This window comes from Pleurodeles waltl, chromosome 4_2 (genome assembly GCF_031143425.1).
Source record: "Pleurodeles waltl isolate 20211129_DDA chromosome 4_2, aPleWal1.hap1.20221129, whole genome shotgun sequence".
In the NCBI taxonomy this organism is placed as follows: Eukaryota; Metazoa; Chordata; class Amphibia; order Caudata; family Salamandridae; genus Pleurodeles; species Pleurodeles waltl.
This window is the reverse complement of record NC_090443.1, coordinates 286,583,271-286,596,410: the sequence shown is the minus strand read 5'-3', so window position 1 is coordinate 286,596,410 and position 13,140 is coordinate 286,583,271.

Below are 13,140 nucleotides of genomic sequence, written 5' to 3'. Positions count from 1 at the left end.
GGAATAATGCAGGAAAGACACAACCCAGCAATGCAACAACTGTGGATTTCCAATCTGGGGTACCTGTGGAACAAGGGGACCAAGTCCAAAAGTCACAAGCAAGTCGGAGATGGGCAGATGCCCAGGAAATGCCAGCTGCGGGTGCAAAGAAGCTTCTACTGGACAGAAGAAGCTGAGGTTTCTGAAGGAACGAAAAGGGCTAGAGACTTCCCCTTTGGTGGACGGATCCCTCTCGCCATGGAGAGTCGTGCAGAAGTGTTTTCCCGCCGAAAGAATGCCAACAAACCTTGCTAGCTGCAAATCATGCGGTTAGCGTTTTTGGACGCTGCTGAGGCCCAGGAGGGACCAGGAGGTCGCAAATTGGACCAGCAGAGAGAGGGGACGTCGAGCAAGACAAGGAGCCCTCTCTGAAGCAGGTAGCACCCGGAGAAGTGCCAGAAACAGGCACTACAAGGATGCGTGAAACGGTGCTCGCCGAAGTTGCACAAAGGAGTCCCACGTCGCCGGAGACCAACTTAGAAAGTCGTGCAATGCAGGTTAGAGTGCCGTGGACCCAGGCTTGGCTGTGCACAAAGGATTTCTGCCGGAAGTGCACAGGGGCCGGAGTAGCTGCAAAGTTGCGGTTCCCAGCAATGCAGCCCAGCGAGGTGAGGCAAGGACTTACCTCCACCAAACTTGGACTGAAGAGTCACTGGACTGTGGGGGTCACTTGGACAGAGTCGCTGGATTCGAGGGACCTCGCTCGTCGTGCTGAGACGAGACCCAAGGGACCGGTAATGCAGCTTTTTGGTGCCTGCGGTTGCAGGGGGAAGATTCCGTCGACCCACGGGAGATTTCTTCGGAGCTTCTGGTGCAGAGAGGAGGCAGACTACCCCCACAGCATGCACAAGCAGGAAAACAGTCGAGAAGGCGGCAGGATCAGCGTTACAGAGTTGCAGTAGTCGTCTTTGCTACTATGTTGCAGGTTTGCAGGCTTCCAGCGCGGTCAGCAGTCGATTCCTTATCAGAAGGTGAAGAGAGAGATGCAGAGGAACTCGGCTGAGCTCATGCATTCGTTATCTAAAGTTTCCCCAGAGACAGAGACCCTAAATAGCCAGAAAAGAGGGTTTGGCTACTTAGGAGAGAGGATAGGCTAGCAACACCTGAAGGAGCCTATCACAAGGAGTCTCTGACGTCACCTGGTGGCACTGGCCACTCAGAGCAGTCCAGTGTGCCAGCAGCACCTCTGTTTCCAAGATGGCAGAGGTCTGGAGCACACTGGAGGAGCTCTGGACACCTCCCAGGGGAGGTGCAGGTCAGGGGAGTGGTCACTCCCCTTTCCTTTGTCCAGTTTCGCGCCAGAGCAGGGGCTAAGGGGTCCCTGAACCGGTGTAGACTGGCTTATGCAGAATTGGGCACATCTGTGCCCAACAAAGCATTTCCAGAGGCTGGGGGAGGCTACTCCTCCCCTGCCTTCACACCATTTTCCAAAGGGAGAGTGTGTCACACCCTCTCTCAGAGGAAGTTCTTTGTTCTGCCATCCTGGGCCAGGCCTGGCTGGACCCCAGGAGGGCAGATGCCTGTCTGAGGGGTTGGCAGCAGCAGCAGCTGCAGTGAAACCCCAGGAAGGGCAGTTTGGCAGTACCAGGGTCTGTGCTACAGACCACTGGGATCATGGAATTGTACCAACAATGCCAGGATGGCATAGAGGGGGCAATTCCATGATCATAGACATGTTACATGGCCATATTCGGAGTTACCATTGTGAAGCTACATATAGGTAGTGACCTATATGTAGTGCACGTGTGTAATGGTGTCCCCGCACTCACAAAGTTCAGGGAATTGGCTCTGAACAATGTGGGGGCACCTTGGCTAGTGCCAGGGTGCCCTCACACTAAGTAACTTTGCACCTAACCTTTACCAGGTAAAGGTTAGACATATAGGTGACGTATAAGTTACTTAAGTGCGGTGTAAAATGGCTGTGAAATAACGTGGACGTTATTTCACTCAGGCTGCAGTGGCAGGCCTGTGTAAGAATTGTCAGAGCTCCCTATGGGTGGCAAAAGAAATGCTGCAGCCCATAGGGATCTCCTGGAACCCCAATACCCTGGGTACCTCAGTACCATATACTAGGGAATTATAAGGGTGTTCCAGTAAGCCAATGTAAATTGGTAAAAATGGTCACTAGCCTGTTAGTGACAATTTGGAAAGAAATGTGAGAGCATAACCACTGAGGTTCTGATTAGCAGAGCCTCAGTGAGACAGTTAGTCACTACACAGGTAACACATTCAGGCACACTTATGAGCACTGGGGCCCTGGGTTACCAGGGTCCCAGTGACACATACAACTAAAACAACATATATACAGTGAAAAATGGGGGTAACATGCCAGGCAAGATGGTACTTTCCTACACATGGGCTGACGGAGGGTTCAATTACCCCCATATGTAGCATCTTCTCTACTTCCTGCTTTACTAGGTGTTTCTGGGCTTCTGGAATACGGTACGGCCGGAGGCGTACGATCTGACCACCTGATGTTCTAATATGGTGTTGTGTCAGCGAGGTCCTTCCGGGTCTTGAGGAAAAGAACCTTGCATGTTGTTGGAGAAGAGTGTTGAGTTGTAGTTGCTTTTCGTGTTGCAACGTGGAACTGACCTGATGTTTGTCCAGCTCCGAATTCTGAGCAGTAGGACACAGTTCTATTTCTAAAGTCTTGTTAGGGGTCACCAGGAACCCCGTGGATATCGGAGGAAGGGAGGTCTCAGGCTCTTCCCATTTTTTTAACAAGTTAATATGGTAGATCTGCATCTGCCTTGGTTCCCGTGATAACTCGACTAGGTAAGTAACAGGGGTTATTGCCTTCACTATTCTATATGGACCCTGCCACTTAGCGAGCAATTTATTGTCTGAGCTCGGGAATAAAAGAAGAACTTTATCATCTGGTTGTAGTTGTCTCAACTTTGTACCCTGATCATAATACCGTTTTTGTTTTCCTTGTGCCCTTTCCATATGCAAACGTACGTGTTCCCAGACCGTTTGTAACTGGGCCTTGAGTTGTTGAGTAAATTCTAATATTTGTTTTTCGCCCCCTTCCCCCTCCTCCCATAGTTCGGCAGCCATATCGTGAAGGGTCCTGGGTTGACACCCTAAGACCAATTCAAATGGACTATGGCCTGTGGACGCTTGGATGTGGGATCTTATAGCGTAGAGGGCGAGTGGTAATTTCTTATACCAATCTCGCCCAGACCTCAAAACTATTATTCTCAACAGGGACTTCAGGGTACAGTTTTATCTCTCAACAAGACCATCTGTTTGTGGATGGTACACAGAGGTTTTTAGTTGTCTGACTCCCAAGATTCGGCAGATCTGTGCCATCAAGCTGGACATAAATGGAGTTCCTTGGTCAGTCAGGATTTCATTTGGGAACCCCACTCTTGAGAAGAAACCAATCATAGCATGAGCCACATTCTTAGTTGTCATGCTGCAGAGGGGTATGGCTTCGGGATATCTTGTTGCATAATCTACCAGGACTAGTATATAAGTATACCCTTTTGTTGATGGGAGGAGGGGACCTACCAAGTCCATTCCCACCTTGAAAAGGGTACATCAATAATAGGGAACGGCTGTAACGGTGCTTTCTTTTGGGGCCGCTGGTCTATCACCTGACATTTAGGGCATTGCATACAAAAACGGAGTATGTGGCCATATACTCCCGGCCAGTAAAACCGGCGTAGTAAATATTCTTCAGTCTTGTCTCTACCGAAATGCCCCCCTCCCATTTGGCTGTGGGCGAGATGAAGTACTTGGACTCGGTACGGCTCAGGTACGACTAGCTGTCTTTTCTCGTGGTAGTTATGATTAGTGATTCTGTACAGGAGCCCCTTTTGTATCATAAAATAAGGCCCCACCTCGCCGGTGATCTCTGATTTCGCCACTTTCCAGACATTCTGGAGGGTGGGGTCCTCTCGTTGGCTACTAAGGAATGGGGGTAGGGTGGGAACTGTTATATTCTGCACCTTCCCTGGTTCTTCCTTCTGTTCCCTCAAGATATACAGGCCCATATTTATACTTTTTTAGCGCCGCATTTGTATTTTGCGAGTTTGTGCCACTTTTGCAGCTAAAAATGACGCAAATGCGGCGCAAAAAAAGTATAAATATGGGCCACAGTTTTTTACTCTCTCTTTTCTCTCTCTTGCTAGGTTTATACCGTACGGTTCCTGTCTTTATCGGAGTCTCAGAAAAGGGGGCCTCCCCCCACCATGACTCCAGACGACTCTTTCTCTCTACGCTCTGTAACAGGTCGGTGAAATGTATGTAGTCTGTGCCCACAATACATTCCTCCACCAGATGTTCAATAATACCCATGTTCAGCAGATCCTGTCTCCCTTCCCACTCGAGGATAACGGAAACCAAGGGATAGTCCTTCAGTTCTCCATGGATGCAGCAGATGGAAACTAGTTTCTTGGGTATTTGGACGCTGGGGGGAACCAGGTCGGCCCTAATAACAGATTGGCTACACCCAGAATCCACTAAGACCATGATTCTCTGGCCATTAACCGTTATCTCCAGAGTATACCTGGAGCTGTCTTTCCCTGTATACAGGACGCGTCCTCGGGTCATCCCAATCTCCATAGGTTCAACCCTTTCCTCTTTGTGGGGGCATAGCCGTGCGATATGGCCCCACTCCCCGCAACTATAGCACTGGGGTTGTTGCATTGGGTTATTTTCAGTAGTCCGAAGACTGGGATCTTCTTCGGTACTCTTTCGGGTAGCAGATCGGTAGGGTACCCCTAAGGGTCGATTAGTGGAGCTCATCGACTTAGAAGGACCTGATTTAAACTCGGTTGATCGATAGTATGCACAAGCCAGGTCAAGCACCATGCTGGTGTCCACATTGGGATGTTGTCGGATCCAATTGCGGGTAACGGTAGGGAGGGCCTCTAAATACTGTTCTAGGAGAATGGTATTTATGATATCCTCCCGCTCAGTCCCAATCGGACCTAACCATTTGAGTCCTAGATCTTTCACTGTTTAATATAATGTTCTGGGATCCTTTGCAGGTGTCCACTTCGTCTTCCTAAATTGAAGCCTGTAATGTTCCGAATCATGTCCCACGCGTTCTAGTATGCGCTTCTTTATTTCTTTGTACGGAGTCTTCCCATCTGGGTTGAGAGCTTGGTAGGTGGCCTGGAGATTACCAGTTAATAATGGAGCCACATATTAGCACCATCGCTCTTCGGGCCAAGCGGCAGGGGAAGCCACTCGCTCAACATTTATGAAAAACGCGTTGGGATCTTCTCCTTCCTGATATTTTTGGAGGACAGAACTTGGGACGTTGGGGTGAACTTTGCTGGCCACTATAGTATCTGTCAGTGTTTGTAAGGCCGTCTCATGTACAAGTTAATTATTCGCGATAATAGTCACCTGGCTCTTCAGAGCACTTTGAAGTGCTTCTCTATCGGCTTTAGCCTCTCTTTGGTGTGCATCCCAAACTACTTGAAGGTGTCGTTGTCCCTCTGCCAACTGCTGAATCATGTCTTCGATGGTTGGATTCACCTCCATAGTTCTCTGGGTTTGAGTATCTCTCTCTCTCTCAGTCTGCGCTACTTTCTTATCCCACTTCTGACACCACTGTAGCAGTGGGCGTAGCGGTACAGACAGATAGGACAACTCGGGTTTATGGTGAGTTGAAGATTCACATTTATTTGCACTACAGGTTTCTTTTCTATCAGTCAATAAGTCTCTATCTCCCAGTGAATATAACTCTTTCTCTCTTCTTCCTTGTTAGGTCCATTCAATCCAGTTGGAGGTCTCGTGGTGGAGCTGCGTCGTCAGAGGAACCGGGAAAAGAAAGAAGGCAAGGTAAGTCATTACTTCAGGATTTAGGGGTCGTGTTAGTAAAGGGGGAGAGTCTTTTTGAGGAGGTGCGGTGAGGTGAGAGGAAATCGGGGTTATATTGTAACCTACATGGTGAATCACCAATTAGTGAAGCCTTCTATGTAGGGTTAGACCCCGCAGGAAATACCTAAAACTCGAAATATCCTGTGTAGGAAAGGTAAGTGTTGGTGTTAGTGTTTGGGGATGTAGTTAAAGGATGGGGGTTCACCCCTTCACCGAAACAGAAATAAATAGTACCAGAGAATTCTTTTAGCAGTCCTGTATAGGCGACCACAATAGGGCTTCTTCTGTTCCTTGCCCTATACTTTATTTAGCTAACTTCCCCTTCCTCCCTCTTTCTCCTCCAACCTCTGGCTCCCTCCTCCCTCCCCACCAGGGCTTTATACCCGTTCTGGAAGCAGGACCGTACCTGCTGGAGCCACATCCCTCCAGGGACGTGGCGGGATCTGCGCGTCTCCGGGCCTCCTTGCCCTTCGTCTGGGGTTTCTTCTTTTTGTAGTCTTTCCGGTCTTCCGTGGTCGCTGGATGAGGGGTCCGGCTGTATTTCTTCTCCTTCCGCGTTCCTCTCCGTCTGAGACGCGAGCCGCCTCAGGACTCCGTCTTTTGTTGTTAAGGGAACCCGGATTTCCAGATTCCCGCCGCCCTCTCCTTCCGGATCATCCCCGGCGGAGCCCCCGGGGTACACTTCTGCCTGTAAACCGCCATTGATGGTAGCCGGGTGTTCCGGCGCTCGGTTACAGTGGGTTTGTTTCAGCCAGCTCACAATACCACATCCAACCCCCTGAATGGACCAGGGTAATAGATTTTGTTGGCAACCTCAAATATGACACTCTGATTCCCAATGAATCCGTGGAAACAGATCATCACTTTCATTTGGTCACTCTTGCATGCCCAAGGTAAACACAAGAAAGGTATGAAAATGCATTTTCAAAACATTTATTGGGATGATTATATTCTTGCATAGAAAGCATGAGCTGTGATAATTAGAAAGAGGAGACATGTTAATGTAATAAGCATTATTAAAATTGTAAGCAATATAATCAATTCGACCATGTTAACTGTTACTAATGTTAGCTCACTCCATTCTGTATATAATACTATACTAACGAGACCATAGCAGGAGTACCCTTCTGCCAGATCAGTTGGGACAGTCTAATCCCCCAAACTTTGGTTTTAGGTGTCAGGAAGCTAGTTTAAGTATACAGATTATCTTCTTTAAAAGGATGGAGGTTGGAATCAGCAGGGCTGCAGCTCAGTCACAGTGGTTCCATGACCATGTGGCCAGTGCTTTAAATGGAAAAATAGAAGTGCAGGTACTCTGTACCAGAGTACCTGCTTGTTTCTGAGAAGTGCCGGTACTCTCCAATTAAAAGTATTAAGTTTTTCTTGAGATGTGCCGGTACTCTCCCTCTCAAAATAAAAAAGTGCTGGTACTCAGTACCGGACAGTACCGGCCCATTTAAAGCACTGCATGTGGCATGAAGTTCTCCTCCAACGAGTTTAGCACAGGTGCAGTTTATATAATAAAACTCTCTCCCTATTGCACTGTGACAGAGGTGAGGAACAGCCACTTTGGTTTGTCTAGTAACAATGGGTTGTCTCCTAACGAGTACAGAAAAGGAAAACAAAGGCATTGCGGACTGATTGTGTGTCCCTAGACTGAATGTGCAGACTACAGGGCAACAGTGCCTACCAGAAATAAATGCATGAGCAGCACATTCTCATGTTAGCAGGAAACTATGTGACAAGTCACCATTAGAAAAAGATGTCAAGCTGAAAATGTGAATCTTAAATTGAGAGCTAACGAGGGCCATGCAACACAGGGTACCCAGGGCATGTAGGTTACAGGGTCCCATCAGTGATTGCAGCACTGGTTGTGCCACCCTGGGTGGGATATGAGAAAAACAAGACTCCCAGCCCACCATCTGATGACTAGGAGAGCAGTATAACTGCTGGACTGTTGTTGCCATTAAAAGCAATGGCAAAGCCAGGCTGCCCCCTGGTATATGTGTAGGTCACCCCATGCCAAGCCTATCAAGTAATAAGGCAGAGTGCAATAAATTCCAGTGGCAGAGCATGTAACTTTACATGTTTTTGCAGTGAAAAACCAGAACTATTGTGTTTACGGTGTGTATGAAGTTGGCTCTGTATGTACTATTTCAAAGAAAGAAATAGCATGCACAGAGTCCAAGGGTTCCCCTTAGAGGTAAGATAGTGGCAAAAAGAGATAATTATAATGCTCTACTTTGTGGTAGTGTGGTCGAGCAGTAGGCTTATCAGAGGGTAGTGTTAAGCATTTGTTGTACACACACAGGCAATAAATGGGGAACACACACTCAAAGACAATTCCAGGCCAATAGGTTTTTATATAGAAAAATATATTTTCTTTGTTTATTTTAAGAACCACAGGTTCAGGATTTACAATCAATACTTCAAATGAAAGGTATTTCACTCAGGTATCTTGGGAACTTTGAATCATCACAATATCATGTACAGTTTTGGCAAAAATGGCAATAAGCTACTTTAAAACTAGACACAGTGCAATTTTCAACAGTTCCTGGGAGAGGTAAGTGTTTGTTAGTTTTGCAGGTAAGTAAACCACCTACAGGGTTCAAAGTTGGGTCCAAGGTAGCCCACCGTTGGGGGTTCAGAGCAACCCCAAAGTTACCACACCAGCAGCTCAGGTCCGGTCAGGTGCAGAGGTCAAAGTGGTGCCCAAAACACATAGGCTTCAATGGAAATAGGGGTGCCCTGGTTCCAGTCTGCCAGCAGGTAAGTACCCGCGTCTTCGGAGGGCAAACCAGGGGGCTTTTCTAGGGCACCAGGGGGGGGGACAAGTCAGCACAAAAAGTACACCCTCAGTGGCACGGGGGCGGCCGGGTGCAGGCAGGCAAGAGGGGGGCTTCTCGGGGAAGCCACCACCTGGGCAAGGGAGAGGGCCACCTGGGGGTCACTTCTGCACTGGAGGTTGGATCCTTCAGGTCCTGGGGGCTGCGGGTGAAGTGTCTTTACCAGGCGTCGGGATCTTTGAAGCAGGCAGTCGCGGTCAGGGGGAGCCTCTGGATTCCCTCTGCAGGCGTCGCTGGGGGGGCTCAGAGGGGTCAACTCTGGCTACTCACAGGATCGTAGTCGCCGGGGAGTCCTCCCTGTAGCGTTTTTTCTCCACAAGTCGAGCCGGGGTCGTCGGGTGCAGAGTGCAAAGTCTCACGCTTCCGGCAGGAAACGTGTGTTCTTTAAAAGTTGCTTCTTTGTTGCAAAGATGTTTCTTCTTTGGAGCAGAGCCACTGTCCTTGGGAGTTCTTGGTCCTTTTAGATGCAGGGTAGTCCTCTGAGGCTTCAGAGGTCTCCGGACCCTGTGGAACGCGTCGCTATTGCAGTTTTCCTTGAAGTGGGGAGACAGGCCGGTAGAGCTGGGGCCAAAGCAGTTGGTGTCTCCGTCTTCTCTGCAGGGCTTCAGGTCAGCAGTCCTTCTTCGTCTTAGGTTGCAGGAATCTATCTTGCTAGGTTCTGGGAGCCCCTAAATACTCAATTTAGGGGCGTGTTTAGGTCTGGGGAGTTAGTAGCCAATGGCTACTAGCCCTGAGGGTGGCTACACCCTCTTTGTGCCTCCTCCCTGAGGGGAGGGGGGTACATCTCTATTCCTATTGGGGGAATCCTCCATCTGCAAGATGGAGGATTTCTAAAAGTCAGAGTCACCTCAGCTCAGGACACCTTAGGGGCTGTCCTGACTGGCCAGTGACTCCTCCTTGTTTTTCTCATTATCTCCTCCGGCCTTGCCGCCAAAAGTGGGGCCGTGGCCGGAGGGGGCGGGCCACTCCACTAGCTGGAGTGCCCTGGGCTGCTGTAACAAAGGGGGTGAGCCTTTGAGTCTCACCGCCAGGTGTTACAGTTCCTGCAGGGGGAGGTGAGAAGCACCTCCACCCAGTACAGGCTTTGTTACTAGCCACAGAGTGACAAAGGCACTCTCCCATGTGGCCAGCAACATGTCTGGTGTGTGACAGGCTGCTAAGACTAGTCAGCCCACACTGGTAGTCGGATATGGTTTCAGGGGGCATCTCTAAGATGCCCTCTGGGGTGTATTTTACAATAAAATGTACACCGGCATCAGTGTGCATTTATTGTGCTGAGAAGTTTGATACCAAACTTCCCAGTTTTCAGTGTAGCCATTATGGTGCTGTGGAGTTCGTGTTTGACAGACTCCCAGACCATATACTCTTATGGCTACCCTGCACTTACAATGTCTAAGGTTTTGCTTAGACACTGTAGGGGCATAGTGCTCATGCACTTATGCCCTCACCTATGGTATACTGCACCCTGCCTTATGGCTGTAAGGCCTGCTAGAGGGGTGACTTATCTATGCCATAGGCAGTGTGAGGTTGGCATGGCACCCTGAGGGGAGTGCCATGTCGACTTAGTCATTTTCTCCCCACCAACACACACAAGCTGGCAAGCAGTGTGTCTGTGTTGAGTGAGGGGTCTCCAGGGTGGCATAAGACATGCTGCAGCCCTTAGAGACCTTCCCTGGCATCAGGGCCCTTGGTACCAGGGGTACCAGTTACAAGGGACTTACCTGGATGCCAGGGTGTGCCAATTGTGGAAACAAAGGTACAGGTTAGGGAAAGAACACAGGTGCTGGGGCCTGGTTAGCAGAACTTAGCACACTTTCAAATCAAAACTTGGCATCAGCAAAGGCAAAAAGTCAGGGGGTAACCATGCCAAGGAGGCATTTCCTTAAATAACCCCCCCCCCAAACGAAAGAGGATGAGACTAACCTTTCCCAAGAGAGTCTTCATTTTCCAAGTGGAAGAACCCGGAAAGGCCATCTGCATTGGCATGGGCAGTCCCAGGTCTGTGTTCCACTATAAAGTCCATTCCCTGTAGGGAGATGGACCACCTCAACCGTTTTGGATTTTCACCTTTCATTTGCATTAGCCATCTGACAGGTCTGTGGTCAGTTTGAACTACAAAATGAGTACCAAAGAGGTATGGTCTCAGCTTCTTCAGGGACCAAACCACAGTAAAGGCCTCCCTCTCAATGGCACTCCAACGCTGCTCCCTGGGGAGTAACCTCCTGCTAATGAAAGCAACAGGCTGGTCAAGGCCATCATCATTTGTTTGGGACAAAACTGACCCTATCCCATGTTCAGAGGCATGAGTCTGCACAATGAACTGCTTGGAGTAATCTGGAGCTTTGAGAACTGGTGCTGTGCACATAGCTTGTTTCAGGGTGTCAAAGGCCTGTTGGCATTCTACAGTCCAGCTTACCTTCTTGGGCATTTTCTTGGAGGTAAGTTCTGTGAGGGGTGTCACTATTGATCCATATCCCTTCACAAACCTCCTTTAGTACCCAGTCAAGCCAAGGAATGCCCTGACTTGAGTCTGGGTTTTTGGAGCTGCCCAGTCCAGAATGGTCTGGATCTTGGGCTGGAGTGGCTGAACTTGGCCTCCACCTACAAGGTGTCCCAAGAAAACCACAGTTCCCTGCCCTATCTGGCATTTGGATGCCTTGATAGAGAGGCCTGCTGCTTGCAGGGCCTTCAAAACCTTCTTCCGGTGGACCAGGGGATCCTGCCAGCTGGAGCTAAAGACAGCAATATCGTCAAGATAAGCTGCACTAAAGGACTCCAAGCCAGCAAGGACTTGATTCACCAACCTTTGGAAGGTGGCAGGGGCATTCTTTAAACCAAAGGGCATAACAGTAAACTGATAATGCCCATCAGGTGTGGAGAATGCTGTCTTTTCTTTTGCTCCTGGTGCCATTTTGATTTGACAGTACCCTGCTGTCAAGTCAAAGGTACTTAAGTATCTGGCAGCACCTAGTTTGTCTATCAATTCATCTGCCCTTGGAATGGGATGGGCATCTGTCTTGGTGACAGAATTAAGTCCTCTGTAGTCCACACAGAACCTCATCTCTCTCTTTCCATCTTTGGTGTGAGGTTTGGGGACTAAGACCACTGGGCTAGCCCAGGGGCTGTCAGAGTGCTCAATGACTCCCAATTCCAGCATCTTGTGGCCTTCCACCTTGATGCTTTCCTTAACTTGGTCAGACTCTGAAAATTTTGTTTTTGACAGGCATGCTGTCTCCTGTGTCCACATCATAGGTACACAGGTTTGTCTGACCAGGGGTTAGGGAAAAGAGCTCAGCAAACAGTTGCAGGACTTTCCTACAGTCAGATTGCTGTTGGCCAGAGAGGGTGTCTGAATAGATCACTCCATCTACTGAGCCATCTTTAGGGTCTGTGGAGAGGAGATCAGGGAGAGGTTCACTCTCAGCTTCCTGGTCCTCATCTGTTACCATCAACAGATTCACATCTGCCCTATCATGGAAGAGTTTGAGGCGGTTCACATGGATCACCCTCTTGGGGGTCCTGCTAGTGCCTAGGTCTACCAGGTAGGTGACCTGACTCTTCCTCTCTAGCACTGGGTAAGGGCCACTCCATCTGTCCTGAAGTGCCCTGGGAGCCACAGGCTCCAGAACCCAGACTTTCTGCCCTGGCTGAAATTCAACCATAGCAGCCTTTTGGTCATACCACATCTTCTGGAGCTGTTGGCTGGCCTCAAGGTTTTTACTTGCCTTTTCCATGTACTCTGCCATCCTTGAACGTAGGCCTGGTACATAGTCCACTATATCTTGTTTAGGCTCATGAAGAGGTCTCTCCCAGCCTTCTTTTACAAGAGCTAGTGGTCCCCTGACAGGATGGCCAAACAGAAGTTCAAAGGGGGAAAACCCTACTCCCTTCTGAGGCACCTCTGTAGGCGAAAAGCAGACATGGCAAGAGGACATCCCATCTCCTTTTGAGTTTTTCAGGGAGCCCCATGATCATGCCTTTCAATGTCTTGTTAAATCTTTCTACAAGACCATTGGTTTGTGGATGGTATGGTGTGGTGAATTTGAAAGTCACCCAACACTCATTCCACATATGTTTCAGGTATGCTGACATGAAGTTGGTGCCCCTGTCAGACACCACCTCCTTAGGAAATCCCAATCTGGTAAAAATACCAATGAGTACGACCTAAGGGGAATTGCTTCAGGGTATCTAGTAGCATGATCCACTACTACTAGTATGTATTGGTTCCCTGAGGCTGTGGGAGGTTCAAGTGGACCCACTATGTCCACACCCACTCTTTCAAAGGGGCCCCCCACCACTGGAAGTGGAATGAGGGGGGCCTTTGGGTGCCCACCTGTCTTACCACTGGCTTGACAGGTGGCACAGGAGACACAAAACTCCTTTACCTTCTGGGACATGTTGGGCCAAATTCAAA